The sequence below is a fragment of the Tursiops truncatus genome, chromosome 21, assembly GCF_011762595.2.
Source record: "Tursiops truncatus isolate mTurTru1 chromosome 21, mTurTru1.mat.Y, whole genome shotgun sequence".
Lineage (NCBI taxonomy): Eukaryota > Metazoa > Chordata > Mammalia > Artiodactyla > Delphinidae > Tursiops > Tursiops truncatus.
This window is the reverse complement of record NC_047054.1, coordinates 4173487-4195961: the sequence shown is the minus strand read 5'-3', so window position 1 is coordinate 4195961 and position 22475 is coordinate 4173487. Positions and strand designations below refer to the sequence as shown.

The 22475-nt window shown below is 36.9% G+C and overlaps 1 long non-coding RNA gene across 4 annotated transcripts in view; it reads right to left on the bottom strand.

Moving 5' to 3' along the window:
* The window catches only part of LOC109547640 (uncharacterized), a 54684-nt gene that overhangs the window by 7831 nt on the left and 24378 nt on the right, over positions 1 to 22475 (bottom strand). For all 4 annotated transcript variants that reach the window (XR_012328934.1, XR_012328932.1, XR_012328931.1 and 1 more), the window contains 2 exons: positions 5388 to 5567; positions 3217 to 3293 (listed from right to left, as the gene is read on the bottom strand). This is a non-coding gene — a long non-coding RNA (uncharacterized lncRNA). The remainder of the gene's footprint in view (positions 1 to 3216; positions 3294 to 5387; positions 5568 to 22475) is intronic.

Below are 22475 nucleotides of genomic sequence, written 5' to 3'. Positions count from 1 at the left end.
TTTCCAGTGCTAGTACAGCTGTTTGCTATTTTTATAGTTGTGTGGTCATTTCAGTGCCAGTTTGGATTTGTGAATTTAGATGCTTATTGCTAAGATGTATTGCAGTGAATGCTGGGAAACCTGGTATAAGACAGATGTTAACAAATTCTAGTAGATTCCAAAGAGGGTAACTTAGACAGTTAAAAAGAATGTAAACCCATACCTAATGTGAAAAAAACAAATGGAAGGATCTAGTTCTGCTCAAAAGAGCTAAAAAGAAAATATTAAATATATTTATATATCTGAAACATTTCTTTTTTAAAAAAATTAGACTTAATGCAGTAAAATTAAGACCAAGGGAAGAAAGTGACCACGAGGCAGATTTAATTTTGATAAAAGAAAAATATTTCTGATAACTATAACTGTCCAAGAGTGGGATTGGTTTCATCTTTAATGTAGTGATTACTCCACTTGTAAAACATTTCTCATAGAAATTGGGTGATCACCTAAGATTCCTGTATGAGGAATTATTCCCAATGTCCCTTCACTAATTTATTGTTCAGGTTTTAAATTTCAAGTTATGCAGTGTTACAGAAAAAAATTACTTCCTTTGTTATAAATATTGAGGACCCAGGATCATTCCTTTCCTTTCATCTTACTGTTTTATTTGTACAGAGATAAAACTGTACAATTTACTTCAGTCTTTCTGTAGATTTATATAATTTTATGTTTATGTCTCATCATTTAATAGATTTTTTCCCTTATATTTTGCAACCAAAAGGCTCAAAATTGGTTTCTGGTAAATGAGAAACTGAAATATATGGTGAATAAGATACGCCTCCTTTTCCGGGTTGGAAAGGCAGATCCATGTAAAATTCAAAGCCAAATGGTAACTTTTTTCTTCTCTCAAACTTTAGATTTTTGAATCTTTAATTAGATGTATTGTGGTTCACATCTATTCATCTACCGTATATTAATTGAGCATCTACCATGTGGCAGGCATTGTGTTCGATGCTGGGGATACAACAGTGGGCAAATCTCTTCTCTAATGAGCTTCTAGTTTAATTGGGGAGGTGAGGGCCAAAAATAAACATACGAACAAGCCAATATAATGTCCACATGATGGTGATAAATGTTTAAAAGTACTAAAATCAGACAAGGAGAACGATGGGGCGTGCTCTTTTAGGATGTGCTCTCTGAAAGGGTGCAATTCAAGCCTCTAATGGCTGAGGCAAGAAAGCGAGTTAATGAGGCATCTATGGTGAGAGATTTTCAGGCAGAAGTAGCAAGTTCAAGGTCCTGAAACCATAGCATCTTAGGGAATCAGAGACAGAAGACAATAAACAAAGAGGTGAGTGGCAGGAGATGAGGTCAGAGAGGTCCTTTAGGCACCAGAACCTCTAGTGAGGACTTTACACTTCGTTGAGTAAGAGGAAGTCTTTGGGGATGTTAGCAGTAGAGAAGCAATATTCAACCTTACTAGATTAGATTTAGCTTCACTCTACATTGTTTAGAGCAGACTTCATGAAGGAAAATGCTGACTCTAGGATGAGAGTATAACAATAATTCAGTCAGAGAAGATGGTGATTTGGACTAGTATGCTAGTAGTGGAGATCTGAGGAATGGCCAGTGCTGGATGTATTTGAAGGTACATATGCCAGGATTTTCTGGTTTAAATGAACGTCAGGATTGAAATTATTCCTGGTATTTTCCCCAAAGCTATTGAAAGAATAGAGATAAAATCGACCGAGTTGGGGGAACTGAAGTAGGAACGTATTTAGAGAGGTGATTATGAGGGTTCCATTCTGGATATATGAAATGCGAGAAAGCATCATGACGAAGACCAGGGCTGTCTAGCCAGAACGTCCAGGTTAGAAGTCAAGCTCTGCCATTTGCCGGGTGATGCTTTGGGAAAGTTTCTTACTCTTTCTTGCTCTAGTTTCCTCATATTTAGAAAGGTAAAAATCATAGCCCCTACCCACCAGCGTTATTGGGAGTCTATGTGCGTAAAAACACAGAAAATACTTTGTAGAGGGCCTGGTACGCAATGAAGATTCTGTAAGAGTTGTTATTACATACAAGGGGAAATTTTGAATAGACAGCTGGCTATATAAATCTGAATTCAGGAAATGTTTCAGCCAGAAATACTATTTAGAGAATGCTATGGTCTGAATGTTTGTGCCCTCCTTCAAATTCATATGTGGAAACCCCCAAAGGTGATGGTGGGCCAGTAAGGAAGTCCTTGGGTCATGAGGGTAGAGCTCTCATGAATGGGATTAATTCTCTTATAAAAGAGACTCCACAGAGCTCTTCCGTCCCTTGCCCCATGTGAGGACACAGCAAAAAGGCACCAACTGTGAACTCTGAAGAGGGCCCTCACCCAACCATACACGCTGATCTCAGTCTTCCAGCCCCACAAACTGTGAGAAGTTAATTTTGGTTGTTTATAAACTACCTAGTGTGCAGTGCTTTGTGATAGTAGCCTGAATGGACCAAGACAGAAATCATAAACCACCTACATATTATATTTAAAGTTACAGAGTGGGATGAACATACCCGTGGACTAAGTGTAGGGTGAGGGAAAACAACTTAAGGAAAGTCAGGAAGATTAAGACAACACAAAAAGGAAATGGGTATGAAGCTTCCAGTGCAATGGAAGGAGAACCAAGGGGAAAAGGGAGGGTGAGTAAAATCCTGGAATATGGGTGAGAAATGTGTTTCAAGAGGCAGGAAGTGATCAGTTGCATCAAATAATGCTAAGAGTTGAGTAACGTGAAGATAGAGATGACCATTGGTTTGGGAAAATTATATGTCAGTGGTAGCTTTTAAGAATGACTCCAAGAAATGCTGAGGATAAAACTGATGGGAGTAACTTTAAGGGAGAATTGGAGGAGAGAAAGTAGAGCCGGTGAGTTCAGAGACTCTCGAGAAGACTTACTCTGACGAGGAAAAGCAGAAGAGGGCAGTGTCTGGCCAGCATGCAAATCTGAGACAGAAGGCTTCAGTTCTTATTTTAAAGATGGTAGATACCACACACCTCCCCCCATAGGTATACACTGTATTTACGCATAGTATGGGAATCAGTCACAGGGCAGTGGAAAGTTTACGTTGCAGGAGGCATAGACAACAACAGAGACAGGGCTTTGCAGAGGGGAAAGGAGATGGTGTCAGCTATGTCACGTATGTGACAGAAGAACAAAGCAAAGCGTCAACGTCCAGTTGCATGTAGGTTAGTACCTGCGTGTCCTGGGAGGATACAGATGTTTCTGTTCTTATCGTTTCTTTTTTCTTAGTGAAAGGGTCAAGGTCATCACCTGAGAATGAGAAAGGGTGACAATGTTTAGGCAGTTGGAGGAGAAAAGAGAAGGTAGGACACAGTCGTCTACAAAAGTGGAAGACAGTTTACTAAGAAAACGCATCGCTCTAACAAAGCAGTTGTAATGCTCACTTCCAGGCTGTCTTTGCATATGCTAAGCTGTGTTTCCCCACACACTGTGTCCATCACAGTATAAGCAGATAGCTGGGATGTTTAAACACCGATGAGGTTTTTTTCAGGGAGAACAGTGATAAAAGGGGTGAATTGGGCAGAAGTCATGGGAAGTCAGAATCTTCTGTCACATTCAATGGTTTCTGACTCACTTTGTTGAAAGGGCGTTACAGTATTTCAAGTAACTAGTTAGCTATTATTGTTAACTCTGCTTGGAGCCAAGTACTAGAAATTGATGAAAGAATGCATGTTGGTATAATATTACCAGGAAAAATTATATTTTTTGTTATGCAATATAACTGAAAGTACATTGCATAACATATTCTCTAGAAAATATGCATCAAATAAAATGAAGAAACACATTATCTAATTTTGATTTTAAAATTTGTTCAAAGAACAGTAGGTATTTGAAAACTGATGTATGGGAGTAGGTTTTATATATATGATAAAAGCTACATCTGGTGTTTGAGGGTGTGAATCAGTGCAGAACCCCAATGCATTTTTTTCTAACAAACAAAAACGTGACCTAAGGAATTTATTTAACTTTGAGTTCCTCATATTGTCAGTGAAGACACTGGGACCAGATGATCTGTAAATGCCAGACAGGTCACATTTCTGCCAGCCTCTAGTTTTAGAAAGGCCCATCTTTGGGGTGGGAGGATAAAAATCTTTAAGTGCTAACAACTCAGAAAAGAAATTGTCCTGTACACATAATACAATTTTTTTTCCCCTAAAAATGTTGAAAGCCTCGGAGAGAGCAGAAAAGGGAAATGACTAATTTGGCAGTCAGTGCAAATTGTTCTCTTATACTTGAAGGCAGGCTACAGAAAGAACACTATTCCTTAACAGAATTCTCTACTGCCCATTCCCCTGAAGTTAGGCCTGGGTGGGATGGCCCTGGAATAGAGATACAATGTTGTTCCTTCGCCCTAGTATTTCTTTGTGAATTAAACTCACTCTGATGGTCATTCACTGCAGTTATTCAACACATGGGGATACTGTTATTCAGAAATAAAACATTTTAAAATTCAGGAATGCACCAGTTGAATTCAAACTATTTTAGTGACTTCAGATTTCATACCCATAAATGTTTGATAGGTTTCGGTCTTAAAGACAAAATTTCATATTCTATCTACCAACTGCCATGAACAATACTAAAAAGCTAGTAGGCTCTCAAAAAAAAAAAAAAAAAGTGACTACTTCCAAATCTATTATCATTACTTTGCCTTTTTTTAGCCAAAATTTTTGTTTCTGAAAATTTTATCTTTCTTTTGATAGTATTTTCAATTTTATTTATAAAATATAATGCATGTCTTGCAAAGCAAACTATTATATTATCCAGGCTGCAAGGAACTTGGGAAACTTTAGTAAGAAGCAAAGCAAGCTGTCAGACATTTCAGTAATTGAATTTCTTTGAGGACTGCCTTGGCTTGTCGGCTCTGACTTCACTGTCAGAAGAAAATAAAATAACTAGAGAATTCATCTGAGATAACACCAGGGATATCTTGATATAACGCTAAGGCAAGAAAACTAAGTGTTTTCTCAGAAGCGCTTTGCATTCGGATACCCTCAACTAGTGTGTGTGAGTTCATTTTAGCCTTGAGTCTTCATTATCTGATACTGAGGTCTGAGATTAACTAATGACCTGTCAAATGGCAGTACCTAAGCCTTTCTTCTGGTATTAGGATGCACACCATCATTACTTAAAGTGCCCAATATACTCTTTGTCAATTACTTCATAAGTGCAATTCATATTTTACTGCTTCCGCACATGGATTGCTTGTAAAATGTTTAGTGGTTAATTAGCCTGGAAGGAAGTCCAACTTCCCAGATAGAAGAAAAAAAGGTCATCAAATTAATGGCTTATTCTCCTGTTCTTGTGTGATAGAGCAATGTTAATCAGATCCCTTTGGAAATTTACCTTTGCAGCCTTCTCTATAATCAGCTCCAGAAATTTTCCCCTGTGGTTTTTCCCTTTGGCGTGGGCTTTCCTCCAAAGGACTTGAACGTATTAAGAAGAGATTGACAGCTCTCCTAAAAACCTCAGATTGTGCTAACACTAAAAGGAAATATAGGTCTTGAGATCTTTCTGTTCTGAGATCTGAAATATCAAACATGAACATTTAACCATGAATGAAACCAGCACTCGTTATTATGTACGAGTAGATTGACCTTGAGTTTCCATTAATCAGTTAGAGGAAAATTTACAGAAAACCCATAAAACTACATGTATACAAATATTATAAAACTATTTTTATAGTCATGAAGATGTCAAATTAAAGAATTTCAATACAAAATACCACGTTGGCATATAAATTATTCATTTACTGTTCAACTTTACTACATGGTCTGATAAAAGTACTCGAAAATCCTTAAATTAACAAAAATGGTTACATATATTTTTCACTTTATTCTGAAAGGGAGGAATATATTTTTGTACTGTACACATTGGCAAAATCAATTATACAGTGTTTGTTAGCTTAAATATAAGAAATTCTTAAGGTCGGTAGCAGACATAGATGGTCATTAACCCCTTCTTCTGATATGAGATTGATTATATGAAAACCAGAGAACTAAATTCAACTTAGGCAAATGGTTTCAAATTGTTTTTTTTTTTTTACCCCAGTTCAATTGGCTGTTCATACTGGGTAACCTGGAGTTGAGAATGGGCCCTGTCCTGCTATGGCAGGTACCATAGTGCTTTCCTCATCATAATCTTAGATACCTCAGTCCACAAAGGATCTGCTGTATTTTGTTTATAATCAAAAATATGAGGATGTACTCTAGGGGGTTTGGGTGAATTCAGTATATGCTTCTTCTTAGGTTCATAAGAAGGCATAATTTTCACACTGTCTTGGGGGGAAAAATTAACGTAGAAACTTCCTTTTATTAAGACAGTAGAATTCTGTATTAAGTTAAATTAATCTTGTTGCACTACCCACAATAAAAAATATGTATATGCATCTGAACTAAGTATAAGGGGTTTGTAAATTCATTGTTCTTTAGCCTGTGGCCGAATTTTTATGTCTTCAATTGGACAGTTACTATTTAGCATGAAGACCACTTTTTCTGTTACCTGGCCATCAAATATCTCAAAAGTCATAGAGTGAAAACATGTTGGAGAATGCATTAGTACCATTTAGCTCATCTTTATGAAATAAGTTTCACGTTTTTATCAATTCCAACTAGGATATCGCTATTAGTATTCATCAAACATTGCATTTGATGGCTTTATATGACAACAGGATAAAATTCTGGCAAGATATATACGCTTAGTTTAAAGAGAAGACATTTCTGATTAAAGTGCTATTTCATATCAGAAGAAATAATAGATGCCTAATAAGGCATATGTGTGCTTTATAGGTCTACTGTAAATTTTAAAAAATTAATTAATTAATTAATTTTTGGCTGTGTTGGGTCTTCATTGCTGTGGGCAGGCTTCACCTGGTGGTGACATCTCTTGTTGTGGAGCATGGGCTCTAGGCGTGCGGGCTTCAGTAGTTGTGGCTCGCGGGCTCTAGAGTACAGGCTTAGTAGTTAGAGCACACGGTCTTAGTTGCTCCGTGGCATGTGGGATCCTCTTGGACCAGGGCTGGTGAACCTGTGTTCCCTGCATTGACAGGGGGACTCCTAACCACTGTGCCACCCAGGAAGTCTGAGGTCTACTGTACATTTTTAAAAGAAGAGCAATAAAACATCAGACATTATTGAGTTTTAAAATGTAATTTTAAGTGCCCTTTGTTTCACATAGTGATGCAAGTTGAAAAAAGCCAAGAAAATTATTTGGATAAATGTCAACACTCTACATGTGTATATAATAGTAGTGATAGAATAATGCTATTATTTTCTGATTATAATGACCATAAATTCCTTGTGTTAAATATTTTTAATAGATTAGAAAATAAAATCTACCCACAGTATTATTCAGAGAGATATTCAATTGTGTACATGTATAATATTACATCCTACATAATACAAGTAAATCCTACTTTCCACGTAGTTCTGCATCCTCCCTTTTTTTCAGTTCAAATTTTAAGAGAAAAATACGTTGAAGCTTATTATGTGACTCTTTGATGTTGGTCCAGGTACAATTCTTTGGAGGATTAAAATAGAGCAGTAAGGACTGTTTGGATATGCCGCCAAGAATCAGGAAAGTTATATGGCTAAATGCTGAAGCTGTTTCTTGGACTGTTCAAGATACGCCCCCAGCAGAGCTCAGCTGAGTCTTCTTAAGTTTGTTAGGAATGTACTACCTTCCAGTAGGGACTTTACTGCTACACGAAAAGCCTTGAACCTTTGGGTTGTTTTGGACTCTGGCCCTCTACCTGGTGTTTCTTCAGGGTCTTCAAAGAGAGACCTCATGCGGTGCCCCCCAGGCTGAGGATGCAGCTTCAGAGAATACCTGAGTTGGTTAGGGTACCTGTAACTCTGAGAGCACTGTTTGCTCCTCTGTGTAGAGTTTAGCCCTTGGGTGTATGCTGTTTGCCTTTGAAATCTTACCACTTTATCCATTTTCCATTTGTCTATTTAGCTAATGTACTTTATTATTTGATCTCATTTATAAATATTGAAAAATAAGTACTTTAATTCTCAGAATGACTGGAGATCAGCAGAATTACTTGGCCCTTTAAGAAGCACCTACTTCTCCTTCTGTCACCCTAGGGGAATTTTTCAACTCTAAATCAGCCTCAGTGATATATTATGAATCTGTTACTCCGTATAATGCCCTGTGACTGAAAAATCTCCCCGAAAGTCAGCAAGGAGAAGATAAGGAAGAAAAGGAAATTCTAAGCATTTAATATGCATTGTCACAGCTGATTGTTATAACAATATTATGTGTGTATAATATGATTATTCTCATTTAACAGATGGTGAAAATGAGGCTTAGAAATTGCCCAGAGTTATATAGTGTTAGCAAACAATAATACCAGTATTAAAATCCAACTCTTCTCTGACATCAACTGTCCAGCTTTTAGCCACTGGAAAACTGTTATCTCCTTACCCACGAACAGTCCAGTCTCATTATGAAAACACAGAACATCTACTTTTGTTATGATCAGGCCATAAAAACACAAAATAAAGAAATGGGAAGGAAGTCCCATTCAGGGAGGGAAACTTCATTGTAAATGATGGCATCCAACTTCTGTAGGTAATGTAGTTCTCAGTCTGCCAATTCCTCCTTGGAGAGGAAACAGGAGTACACCCAAAATCAGGACCCTGGGTTCCTTTGTTGCCAGTGTGCTGCAATTGACTTGTCTTCAAACTGAGTGGCCCAGTGGGTTACTAAAAGGATTAGGTTTACAATCAATGCAAAATGGGTTTTAACCTGCACAGGCTCTTACTGGCCTGTGGCAGATTAATTTCTTTGATGGATTTAGACATTTATAAGATAAAATAACATTTATCTTTCACATTTATAAAGAAAAGCACAGAATAGGTGTTCAATAATTGATAGTTATTGACAGGTTATTATAGTTACTGTTACTTACTTTCTAATTAAGAAGTCTCTGGGAGGGGGATTTCCTCACTCCACCTTTTATAGAATTTAAGTGGAAATTGACAAGAGGTGGAATAATTTTTAAGAGATTTTTAATAAATATATATACATATCTAGGAATACATGTAGGAACATATATATATATATATATATATATATGATATTCTATATAGTTGAACAGAAGCCCATAGACTACAGATGTTCAGATTCTCCCTATTATGTTTTGCTCCAGCTGTCCTCAAAGAAATTTTTAGATCATAAACCATTAAATCAGGAATTTTCCCTGTACTATTCACCTCGAGACGTGAACAGAAAACTATGATGGTCAAATTACAGCCACTCCATGGAAACTGGCAAACGTATGGAAATGAGGGCCTCAATATTTTCCTGCCTGAAAATATTTCCTATTTTCCTGGTTTAATGCTATTTTTAATCAAGGTTTTTCAGGGCCAGAAGCTTGTGTAATTTTATGAGCTGTTTTTAAGTAGAAAAAGCACAAAACTGCAAATAAAAAACTAGGGCTTCGGATGGAGCCTTGGCACTAGAGCTGATAGAGCATCAGCTTTATTTAGAATCTTCCTCGAGATCCAGAGTTTATCATATTGAAAATTCCTCCCCACTTGTAGAATCTGTTTAGTTCCCTTTACATTACTGATAAGTATTACCCACAATGGCTTTTGTTCCCAAATCTTATCTCTGTTACCACGCCGAAGTCCAACCCCACTTTCCCCATCATATTGCCCTCCTTCAGTCTTGAGTTTCTCCTTCCTCACCTGATCACCTATTGAAAGTTTCTAATCTTTTGTACCAAAGCAGTCATTAGACTAGCTATGTTTCATTTATCTCAACTTGTGTGGTACTCTAACCACACAGCAGTGACTGTATGTGAGATGTTCAGAAAATCTGTGTGTGTCTCTCTCCCTCCCACATACCTTAGACATTTGCCTGATGGCTGGGGAAGATAATCAAAAGGTTTTCCATGAGTGCGGATCCACAGTTATGCTGTAAAAAGGTCTCTAATGGCAAGTTGGAAGCATAGCTTGAAAAGAAGTGAGGAGAAAAGCCAGGATGGTTGGTCTACAGTAACTATAACTGAAGGTCCAAGGAGGACTGTATGGGGGGGGGGGGGGGAGGAAGAAATATCATAAATATATTCTTAAGAGAGAAAATTGGTGGAGCTTAGATACTGATAGAATTAGAGAATGCAGGGGGAGGGGATTTAGAAAATTAAGTTATATTAGTCATGTTTCTATCTTGAGGATCTAATTGGATAATGGCTCCAGCAAAAGTTATACAGAATTTGGAGAAAAAATGTGCAGTTTTCTAGGTAGAAGAAAACCTTTGTGGGAGCCTCGCTGAAGTTTGTGTATGATTGAGATATTTGTCTACAATATGTGATCCCAGTTGGGCACACTTTAAAATTACCTTAAATTGATTCAGAACATTCTGGTTCTCTTCTCTGTAGCACTTACATTGTGCAGAATACACATTAGACTTCTCAATCTCTATTGTAAAATATTTGCACTGCTCTTCCAGGAATCCAGAATTCTCCTGTTCTTGGCTCATAACAAGGAGTTTAAAGTTAAAGTTGTTTTTCTTCGTGCAAAGGATAAGACTCATACTCAAGAAAGATAACCCAAGTTACCTTTCTACTATCCATTACACCTCAAATTAGTATAAACTTTATCATTTTTATTAGGTTGGTTGTCAAAATGCTTACCTGACTGGCTCAAACTTCTGCAGAAATGCCTTCATTGCACTATTTTTAATGTTAAGCCCTTGGCTTTATTAAGGATAGATTCAATAAGTGGACAGACGAAGAATGCTTCTAAGCTTTGCTGATAAGCTGCTGTTGAAGACCTTGTCTGTTCCCCTGTTCTTTGTCATCCATATGAGTACCCAGGGAACACATTACTCCTAGAATTTAGAGCTGGAAAACTTTGATTCTCTTACAAAGCAGGTTTGATATTTTGATCAGAGGATGGGAAGTATGTAACTCAATTTGGTTTTGCCTGAATGCTCAGAATTTGTGAGCAAAGGTAATAACCATATTTAAAGTTACACTTAGCAAAAACCCCAAACCCATACACACCTATTTTATATAGTTCTCATTATTCCAACTTAAAAAATCATTCTAAGGTACATGTTTTCTTTATAATAAAAAGTTTGAAATTTCCGGAAAGTATGTGGGTTCTAAATAATAGATGAGTAAATCATCAAAAATTCAATAATTGTATATTTGCTTAGAAGTGAACATACTTATATTTTTAGTTCACTCATTTCTACTTCATCCTTCAAGAAAGAAATGACTCAATTTGTAAATATATTGAAATCATTCCCCCTCAGAATTTTGATATTGGGAAAATTTTGATTTTAATTGTTTCTTTATTACAACAGATATCTTTCCATTAGGATCATGCTTTGCTTTCATCAGTTTTCCTATAATAAAAGGAGATACAATATCTTTTTTTAAAGTTCTAAATGATATCATAAATATTTTTTTCATTTATTTCTGCTCTGATCTTTGTGATTTGTTTCCTTCTGCTAACTTTGGGTTTTGTTTGTTCTTCTTTCTCTAGTTCCTTTAGGTGTAACATTAGATTGTTTGAGATTTTTCTTGTTTCTTGAGGTAGGCTTGTACAGCTATAAACTTCCCTCTTAGAACTGCTTTTGCTGCATCCCATAGGTTTTGGATCATCGTGTTTTCATTATCATTTGTCTCTAGGTATTTTTTGATTTCCTCTTTGATTTCTTCAGTGATAGCTTGATTATTTAGTAACGTATTGTTTAGCCTCCATGTGTTTGTGTTTTTTACATTTTTTTCCCTGTAATTGATTTCTGATCTCATAGCGTTGTGGTCAGAAAAGATGCTTGATATGATTTCCATTTTCTTAAATTTACTGAGGCTTGATTTGTGACCCAAGATGTGATATATCCTGGAGAATGTTCCATGTGCACCTGAGAAGAAAGTGTAATCTGTTTTTGGATGGAATGCCCTATAAATATCAATTAAATCTATCTGTGTCATTGTCTATTGTGTCATTTAAAGCTTCAGTTTCCTTATTTATTTTCATTTTGGATGATCTGTGCATTGGTGTAAGTGAGGTATTAAAGTCCCCCACTATTATTGTGTCACTGTCAATTTCCTCTTTTATAGCTGTTAGCTATTGCCTTGTGTATTGAGGTGCTCCTATGTTGGGTGCATATATATTTATAATTGTTATATCTTCTTCTTCTGTTGATCCCTTGACCATTACATAGTGTCCTTCCTTGTCTCTTGTAACATTCTTTCTTTTAAAGTCTATTTTATCGAACATAAGTATTGCTACTCCAACTTTCTTTTGATTTCCATTTGCATGGAATATCTTTTTCCATCCCTTCACTTTCATTCTGTATGTGTCCCTAGGTCTGAAGTGGGTCTCTTGAAGACAGCATATATATGGGTCTTGTTTTTGTATCCATTCAGCAAGCCTGTGTCTTTTGGTTGGAGCGTTTAATCCATTCACGTTTAAGGTAATTATCGATATGTATGTTCCTATTACCATTTTCTTAGTCGTTTTGGGTTTGTTTTTGTAGGTCCTTTTCTTCTCTTGTGTTTTCCACTTAGAGAAGTTCCTTTAGCATTTGTTGTAGAGCTTGTTTGGTGGTGCTGAATTCTCTTAGCTTTTGCTTGTCTGTAAAGGTTTTAATTTCTCCATCGAATCTGAATGAGATCCTTGCTGGGTAATCTTGGTTGTAGGTTCTTCCCGTTCATCACTTTAAGTATATCATGCCACTCCCTTCTGGCTTGTAGAGTTTCTGCTGAGAAATCAGCTGTTAACCTTATGGGAGTTCCCTTGTATGTTATTTGTCATTTTTCCCTTGCTGCTTTGAATAATTTTTCTTTGTCTTTAATTTTTGCCAGTTTGATTACTATGTGTCTCAGCATGTTTCTCCTTGGGTTTATCCTGTATGGGACTCTCTGTACCTCCTGGACTTGGGTGGCTATTTCCTTTCCCATGTTAGGGAAGTTTTTGACTATAATCTCTTCAAATATTTTCTCGGGTCCTTTCTCTCTTTCTTCTCCTTCTGGGACCCCTATAATGTGAATATTGTTGCATTTAATGTTGTCCCAGAGGTCTCTTAGGCTGTCTTCATTTATGCTCATTCTTTTTTCTTTATTCTGCTCCATGGCAGTGAATTCCACCATTCTGTCTTCCAGGTCCCTTATCCGTTCTTCTCTCTCAGTTATTCTGCTATTGATTCCTTCTAGTGTATTTTTCATTTCAATTATTGTATTGTTCATCTCTGTTTGTTTGTTCTTTAATTCTTCTAGATCTTTGTTAAACATTTCTTGCATCTTCTCAATCTTTGCCTCCATTCTTTTTCCGAGGTCCTGGATCATCTTCACTATCATTATTCTGAATTCTTTTTCTGGAAGGTTGCCTACCTCCACTTCATTTAGTTGTTTTTTGGGGTTTTTTCTTGTTCCTTCATCTGTTACATAGCCGTCTGCCTTTTCATCCTTTCTATCTTTCTATGAATGTGGTTTTTGTTCCACAGGCTGCAGGATTGTAGTTCTTCTTCTGCTGTCTGCCCTCTGGTGGATGAGACTATCTAAGAGGCTTGTGCAAGTTTTTCTATATCATAGATTTTTATATTGCCTAGATATACCTATAAACAAGACTACCATACATATTTTTTGTTTCCATTACATTTCTTTTTAGACTACATCCATGTTTGTGCTTTCACCTTTGCTATGCAGTTCTAATTTTTTTCATTTGCCTATGAAACTTGGAGTAATTGGGTGTTTGTAGTTCAGATTTGTGGTAACATCTCAATATGCCTAACTCTTCCAGGTGCTTTGGAAAGGCTTACTTTTGGGCCGTAGATTATAGAAAAATGCTAAGCAAGAATATTTGGGAGTCAGAGCTTGTTCTATGCACTATGGCACTAAAATCAAAGAGGAAGCAATTACATAGAACACTTCCGTTTATGAAGAGAGAATGCAAATGTCTGTAAGTTTTAGCAAGGAAGAAAAGAGATCTTAGGATGGTGTTTAGTCTGCTACAGCTGCCATACAAAATATCACAGAGAGGGTGCCTTAAACACATAAATTTATTTCCTCACTGTTCTAGAGGCTGGAAGTGCCAGATCAAGGTACTGTCAGGGTTGGCTTCTAGTTAGGCTTCTCTTACTGGATTGTAGATGACAGAGTTCTTGTGGTATCCTCATATGGCTTTTCCACTGGGCATGTGCAAAGAATGAGGCAGAGAACAAGAGAGAGAACAAGAAAGAGATCAATTTCTGGTGTCTCTTTCTTTTATAATAACACCACTCCTATTGGATTAGGGCCCTACCCTTTTATTACCTCCCTAAAAGCCCTTGACTCCAAATACAGTCACATCGGGGGTAAGTGTCTCAACATGTGAATTTTGGAGGGACATAATTCAGTCCATAACAAATAGTAAGTTGAGGGAAAATAGAATAAATGCAATCCAGTTTTGATGTCTTGAGTTTTGTGTCCACTCTATGATGTCTAACTCTAAGACCCTCACTTCCTGGCACGGAAGGCTGCAGGGAGTAGAGCATGTTTGTTTAGTAAGGGAGCTCAGTAAGCACTGTTTTCTTTTCCCAAGTTTTGAGTCAGAAATTTTAAATACCTCATATCTATTTGCCTTTCCATTTTGATTCCAAACAACTGGGCAGTGTTGATTATGGATACAACCATTTCAATCAGATTTATACCAAAATTTATGTACTGCCTTTTCACTGAAAACACATATTCCCCCAATGAAATTAAGCCAATTGCACTTTTGTTTTATGTTTTTTTAATAGCAGCATTTATATGTTTCTAGTTTATTCCATATTGATGTCATTAAAATAATTTTCATCAGGATAATTGCTTTTCTGGAAATTTCAAATATTTGATTTGCTGATTGTTTCTTCAGGGTATATCAATGTTTACAAACTATTACTCTTGCCATTGAAAGTTTCCTTGGTACCATTATTTCAACCATGTAGACTTTCTGTGGGTTAAAATTTCACAATCCAAGTTACATCTGGGTTAAATCCTTTCATTAATTTTTAGTCAATAAAAACTTTAATGTGTATATTTTCAGCCACTTCTTTTTGGGCATTAATTTTGTCAGTTGGGCCACATCTAGTTTTTTGCAGGTCTCAAATTTGCAGATTTCAGTGTTACCAAAAGATACATTTCACTTAGTTGTTTTGTTTGTGGAATTTATTATTTACCCTGGGTTTTCTAGCAGAGCAAAAAAGGGTACAAAGCTGGTTTTTAACCTTAACACAACTAAGACCATTGTTTCAAATTTTCAAAGCACCAAAGTAAATGACAACCGCATAAAATTTTAATAATTTAAACAAATAGGAATATGTGGCTATTTTACTGTTTATGGGCAAGCGAATTTGACAAGCTTTTGGAAGGCAATTTTCTGTGCCTATTTACAATAAAAATGAGCAACCTTTATGATTCAGCAATTTGATTTCTAGGAATCTCTATAGAAATGATAGGTAAAAATGTACATGCAACATTATCTTTCATAGCACAACTGCAGAAAAAACTTAAATATCCATCATGCGAAGAAAAATTTGTTTAGTTCATACACTGAAATTGCATCCATCCATTAAAAGAATCAGAGATACAGATGAGCAACTCCTTATGGGGAGTTGCTGTGTAATGGGTGTAAAATTTCAGTTCTGCAAGAAGAAAAAACTCTAGAAATCTGCTATACAACACTGTGCCTATACTGTATTGTACACTTAAGTTTTGCTGAGAGGGCAGATCTCACATTAAGTGCTCTACCACAATTAAAACAATGTAAGCGAGATATAGATGAAACATCTTAGAAAGTTAATCTTGATATATCAGCTTTACTTTGGTAGAGGTATGATGGTTATTCTTGTTTTTCCAATAAAAACTAAAGAAATATTTTCAAAGTTTGGGAATGAGAGTCATGAGGAGTCATTAATGGCATTCGTCAAATATTTTGGTGCAAACGGTAACAGTGCACTTCCCTCCAGTTACTGAATTAAGTGTGAATTTGCTCCTTATTTTGGTGAACGACATGAGTGGAAGTGACATATTAAATTTGTGTGGAACCTTAACATTCAGTGCATGGTTCCCCATAATGCCTTCTTTCTGCCTCTGCAATTGTACAAACACAAATATAGAGTCAACTTCTTCATGAATAAAGATAAACCTGTGATTTTAAGCCCCTGAGATTTGGGGATTATTTTTTACTTACAACATAATCTAGCTTATTCTGATACTGATCTTAAATGTTTTAAACATACTCCTACCACAGTGGGCTTGTAACAGATTTGGAGCTATTTTGCAAGTCTTCTGTCTCTTCTTGCTTTAACTCCATCCAGTGAATATCTTACCGGCATACAATCTTGTCAGTTGGCTTTACTAGACCAATGAAATGAACATTTTATTATTACTTTCATGGTTCATTCATTCTAGATTTGATATAAGCTTTTCTATCAATCCTTATTTATTAAATTGGCAGGAGTATGGTAACACATATTCATGGTGTCTCTGACAATTTTACCCATCAGAGTCATCAGTTTGACCCTTCTCTGAAGTATTTGTGACTTTGATATTCCAAAGTACTACAATAATTGGCTTAAACAGATGAACACAACAGAAAACATTATTGTTACTCTTTCTCTTTTGAGATGGAGGACAGACTTGATAAGTTGGCTGTCTTGTTCTCTGCGTAGCATATGTCATGGTTTTATCAATAGGTAAAGTGATATAAATATGGACACTAAAATGTGTAGCTACGGTAGTCTCTCCCAGATGATTCTATGTGGAAGTTCGGGTTTTTTTCTTTTGTTTGTTTTTAAGAAGGGAAATATAACCATGTCCACCTAGTACTGTCCTGAGAGGTCCCTAGAGCCTCTAGGGCAAAAGTCAGTAGACGCTTTGTTTTTGTCTTTCAGTGGAATCTTTCTCTTTCCAGATCCCAAACTTTTCTGTGATGACTGGCAAGTGCCTAGGTAATGGCTCTCAGTCAGGGGGCTCCACCACTAGCTGCAAGCTAGGAAATTCAAAGGGGCCAGAAACATACATTTATTGCTTTGATTTGCAGCCTTACATATATTTTGCCTACTTATATAAAACCTAAGTGCCAGCCTTGACTCTAAGTACTTTGCATCTATTGATTTAATTCTCAACAACTCTCTGAAACGGATGCCATTATCTTCTCCATAAGTAAACTGAGGCATTGAAAGATTATTTATGAAAGGTCATCTAATTGGTAAATGGATTCAAACCCAGGCAGTCTGAATATATAGGAATGTTCTCAACCAGCATGCTACATTGCTATTCAAAAAAAAAAAAAGTCATCCAAGACAAGTATTATCACACAGTCTAGTATTCAAAGAAGAAAATGAGATAAGCATACCCTGAAATACTGGTTGAATTCACCAAGAATACTGTGATGTCATCCTACTGATGTACTGAAATATGACAGGGGAGATACAAGAACCCAAACCTGTGTGAGTGGCAGACTTATCTACTGACTAGTGCAGCCTGATGACAAAAACTATGTAAATATGCAATTAGTTCCACTTAGCAGAATATAAATGTACAATTGTACTCATCACATTGCAGATTTTGATTGTAATCATTCTGTGATATATGCTAATGAGTTTTACCTATTTCTTGTGTTCTATTCTGAAATTTTAAATATGCTTCAATAATGAAAAGACAGTTGCACATAAACAAAAATCTTAATGCTAAACTATAGAACTACAGCATCTCAGTACAGATAATTAGGTGAAAGTGAAAAGGAGAGGAAGCGTGACCTGTATTTATTCATTGTTGTATCCTCAGCCTAGCACAATGCCACATGAATGAAGGCAGTGGTTATAAGCCAGGACAGTTCGTTGAAAAATGAATAATGTTATAAGAATCACACATTGAAAAAGGACAGTTTTCTTATCATACAGAAGATTTTTGTGATACCAATTCCAAACAAAAGTAGTCAGATGTTTCATTGTCACCCGTGACACCCAGACCTTGGGGCATCACAATTACCCCAAGAACCACAATTACTCTTAGGCTAATTGATCTTAAGTACGAAAAAATGTCCACCAAAGAGGAATTATTCAATATTGCTAGATTAGAACACTGAGTATTCATTTATTTTCACATAAGTTTCCACCTTTATCTTTTAAGTCATTTAACAACTATATTCAGTAATAATTGTAAAAACATTTATTAATCTCTCACACATCACATTGCTTTGCTACTGACTCTTCTGTCTGCCTCATATACATTTAAGAGCTGTTGTGATTACGTTGCTTCACCTGGATAATCCAGGTGACTGTCCTATTTACAGGTGAGCTGATTTAGCAGATGGACGTTCATCAACTGCCTTAATCTGACTTGCCGTATAATTAAACATATTCACAAATTTGGGGGATTAGAACTTAGATATCTTTAGGAAGCCATTATTCTGCCTTCCATAATATATATTAAAATAAGAAAATATGTTTTCTGTTTTATTCAAATAATCATGTATAATTTAAGCTGCTTTTTATTCCTTCATGTAGATCAGGGCTTCCATCTAGTACCATTGTCCTTTAGTACTGAGAGGTCTTTGAACATTGCTCATGTTGCTAGTCTCCTGGAATATGACTCTCTCGGATTTTTGAGGTTATGAAGATACATTTATTTTACATTTATTTTTGAAGGATATTTTTATTGGTTATAGAATTCTAAATTGGCAAGTGCTCGCTAGTTTGTTCTTTCTCGCATCACTTAAAAATGACATTCTTCCATCTTCTGGCCTCCATTGTTTCTGAAGGAGATGGTCTATCATTTATATCCCCTATCCCCTATATGCAGTGTCTCTGTTCTCTACTTTTAATGTTTTAAAAACTAGTTTTTCGGAAATTTCAATTAAGTGATGCCTAAGTATGATTTTCTTTCGCCTTTTTACAATTTGGGGGCTTCCATGACCTTTTACCTTTGTGGCTTGATGCTTTTCATCAGTTTCAGATATTTCTGACGCTAGCTCTTCAAAAATGTTCTCCGGGCTTCCCTGGTGGCGCAGTGGTTGGGAGTCTGCCTGCCGATGCAGGGGACATGGGTTCGTGCCCCGGTCCGGGAAGATCCCACATGCCGCGGAGCGGCTGGGCCCGTGAGCCATGGCCGCTGAGCCTGCGCATCCGGAGCCTGTGCTCCGCAACGGGAGAGGCCACAGCAGTGAGAGGCCCGCGTACCGCAAAAAAAAAAAAAAAAAAAAAAAATATATATATATATATATATATATATATATTCTCCATGTTCTCTTCATCTGGTTCTCCAATTATACATGTTAATTCCACAAATCTTTGAAGCTCAGCTTATTTATCCTGTTTGTATGTGTGTGCTTTCAGTTTATATATTTTTTGCTGACATTCTGTGAGATTATGATGAAATCCAATGAAATCTTTATTTGTAGTATTTGCATTTTTCTTTTTTTACATATAATTTTATATAGAAATTTTCTGTTGATATTCCCTGGCTTTTTCCCTAGCTCCTCTAACATAGTTATTCTAATTCTCTTAGAGTCCTTATCTGCTAGTTCCTACTTCTGGGGCATCTGTGGGTCTGCTCCCCTTGTTATCTTCCCCCTTGATTATGAATCATTTTTCTGCTTGTCTCATAATTACCAGTTGCATTCCTGCCACTGTATATGTAAAATAACAGTAAGAACGAAAGGAAATAATATTCACCCGAGAAAGGGGGTATGCCCCATCTACACCACAGGTGTTTTCTACACCACACAGATTGCTGGTGTAGCAGCTCAGCCAGTCCAGTCGGTAGCTGAAGTATTTCTGGACTTTGTCAGCGCTTTAGTTAGGCTCAGTCTGCCGCTAGATTTCACTATTTTCAGGGCAGGGTTTGGACTTTTTCTTCAGCAGGGCTTGGGATCTGAGTTATTGGCACAACTTTAGATGTCTGTGCTTTAGACGCCAGTCACAAGTTTTCCAAACCAGGTTGATTTCTCTCTGCTCTAGAGAGCAGTTGCTAGGTTTCGGATCACTAGGTATTTCTCTTTGCTCTTTAACCTGAGTCTCTGTTCTACCCCCAGGCATTAGGAATTGCAGTGTACGTGGTGGAAGCCCTTATTCCACCTCCACGCAGGACGGACGCCTCGTCCACCTGTAGGTGATGTGGCTCAGCTTTGATCCCTCCCATCACCGTTAGTAGGCTGTTGATGTGCGCTCAGGAAGACCCTTTGTGCCTTTGGGGAGGGGTTACAGTACTGGCTTTCAGTTCTTCCCTACCCTCACCTTACCCCATGCCTACAGCGAAGGTTCTGTGGGAACGGATTGGTGGCTAGGGACAGACTCTGTTTCTATTTTGAGTTTGGATTCATCATACAAGCCACATGCAGCCATTAACAGGTCATTAAAAGTGCATCTGGCTTCTCCTTACCCCAAAATCTATGTCAGATTTGTTCTTTCTCCCACCATTCCTCAAGGACTGAGGCCAGCCTTGTGTCTTGTTTATTTCTGCATTTCAATTTCTTGACATCCAGAATCTCTGATGGTTTTGAAAACTCTGCTCTTACAGCTTTTCCCGAATATTCTTGTGGTTAGTTTGGGAATTATGTTCTATTGGGAGTGTCTACATTTTAACTGAAAGCAAAAATGCCCTTTGGTAAAATTTTCATTTTGTCTTTGTTGACTTATCAGAGCAGTTTTGAAAAAAAAGTTATTGCTATTAAAATTAAAAATAGGTCTAATTCTCCTTCATATTCTATTCTATTCTGTGTGCATTAGTAGCTGGAAATACAGCAATGGTTCACTGCTTTTATTTCCAAAATGACACTGTTTACTGTTAAATTTGATAAATTTAATGTCACCTTTTTCAGTGTTTAGCCCATTTTGCTTTGTGTATTCCATTTACATATCAAAATAGCTACAATGTGCAAAATAGTGGGTGTAAATTTTGCACACCTTATTAATAATGAATATATAAATCAGCTTATGGACATGTACTAACATCTATGGAAGATGCTACCCGGTGGCAATGCTCACGTGTAAATATCTATAGTACCTAATTACAGCCCTTTAGTGTCACGGTGTAGAAAATCATTAGGGCTCCAAGACAATATATGCCTTGATAAAAATAACCAACCAAGCATTATTAGTAAATTGTCTTCTATTAGAAGAGTGTGAACTTGAAAATGCCAAAGAAGAATTAAAATATATTTATACATTATCCTGTGTGATACAATTATTTAAGGAGACAGAAAAATACATGTGGTTGATTAAGATGATAGAAATAATTAGACGGGAATTCAGAGAAAAGTAAATCAGATAGACAAAATTAAATCACAATATAAAATGAGCTGCTATACTCATTTTGTAATATGGCAAATAAGTGGAACTCTGGGCTGTCTAGTGTTTCACTGTGTCAGCAAGGTTTTTACTTGTATTTAGCGTGGCAGAAGTTACGCACTTAGATTACATCATAATCAGGAAATTGTTTTAATTCCTGGAGCTTCAGATGTTTCCTGTGAAGACAGGTGATTTTTAAAATTGCCCCTCCCAGCCACAGGGTTTTTGCTTAATCTCCCATTAAGTTCCCAAGAACTGGTGTCTGATCAGTTACTCTTATTATAGTCGTCTCTGAGAGAGGCTTCGATAATTCCTCAAATACTGGGCAACTGCCTAGAGAAGGAAGCCTCCTACATGTCAGCTTTCTTACCCGGACCTCGCCAGCCAAGCTTGGACTGTCCACGGGAGATGTTTCCCTGAGCTCTTGAAATGGAGTGTCACCCAACGTCTTTTCCTTCATACTTGTCACCCTCACTGATGCTCCAGGGGGTCTCATCTCTCTTACTGACAGAGTGATTAATATGAGAATACGAATTACTTCACAAGGATGGAATCTCCACGTTCTCCCAACATTTCCGGTGATAAATCCATCCTCCAACTTGTCCATAATTAGAAAGAATGCCTTTGATTTATATTTTGTCCCCTCCCAGAGAACTTCACGTTAAGGATTTACTCCACTTCTCTCTATAGCCTCTCAAACTCTAGAGCATCGTGTGGGGTGTGGGGAAGATCACGTGTTGTCGTTGTTGTAGTTGTTTTTCACTAGTCTTTTTCTCTCTCTGCCCTTCACCTCCAGAATCTTCTCAAAGATTCTCTCATTTCTTTCAGCCAAAACTCAACAAGTCTGTTAAAAACCACTGATACAACTTGATTCTTCAATCCCTCCAGCTTCAGGTAATTAGAAATACGTGGATCAGCTAAAAGTCTCTCCAGAATAACCCGGAAGGATAGAAGTTCCTCAGTCTTGAAAGTCCCAAACCCAGTTTTCCTTGTGGACTCTTGGAATTTCTCTACAAATATTCCTCCCAACACCACAGTAGAACTTCTCACGTTCTCTCTTTTATTCTGAATTTACACATTCAGACCAATTTGATTATGCTTTTACGGCAACATCTCCCAATTTTTACAAGGGAGTTCTGTTCGTAACCTTGACTCTCAAGTTAT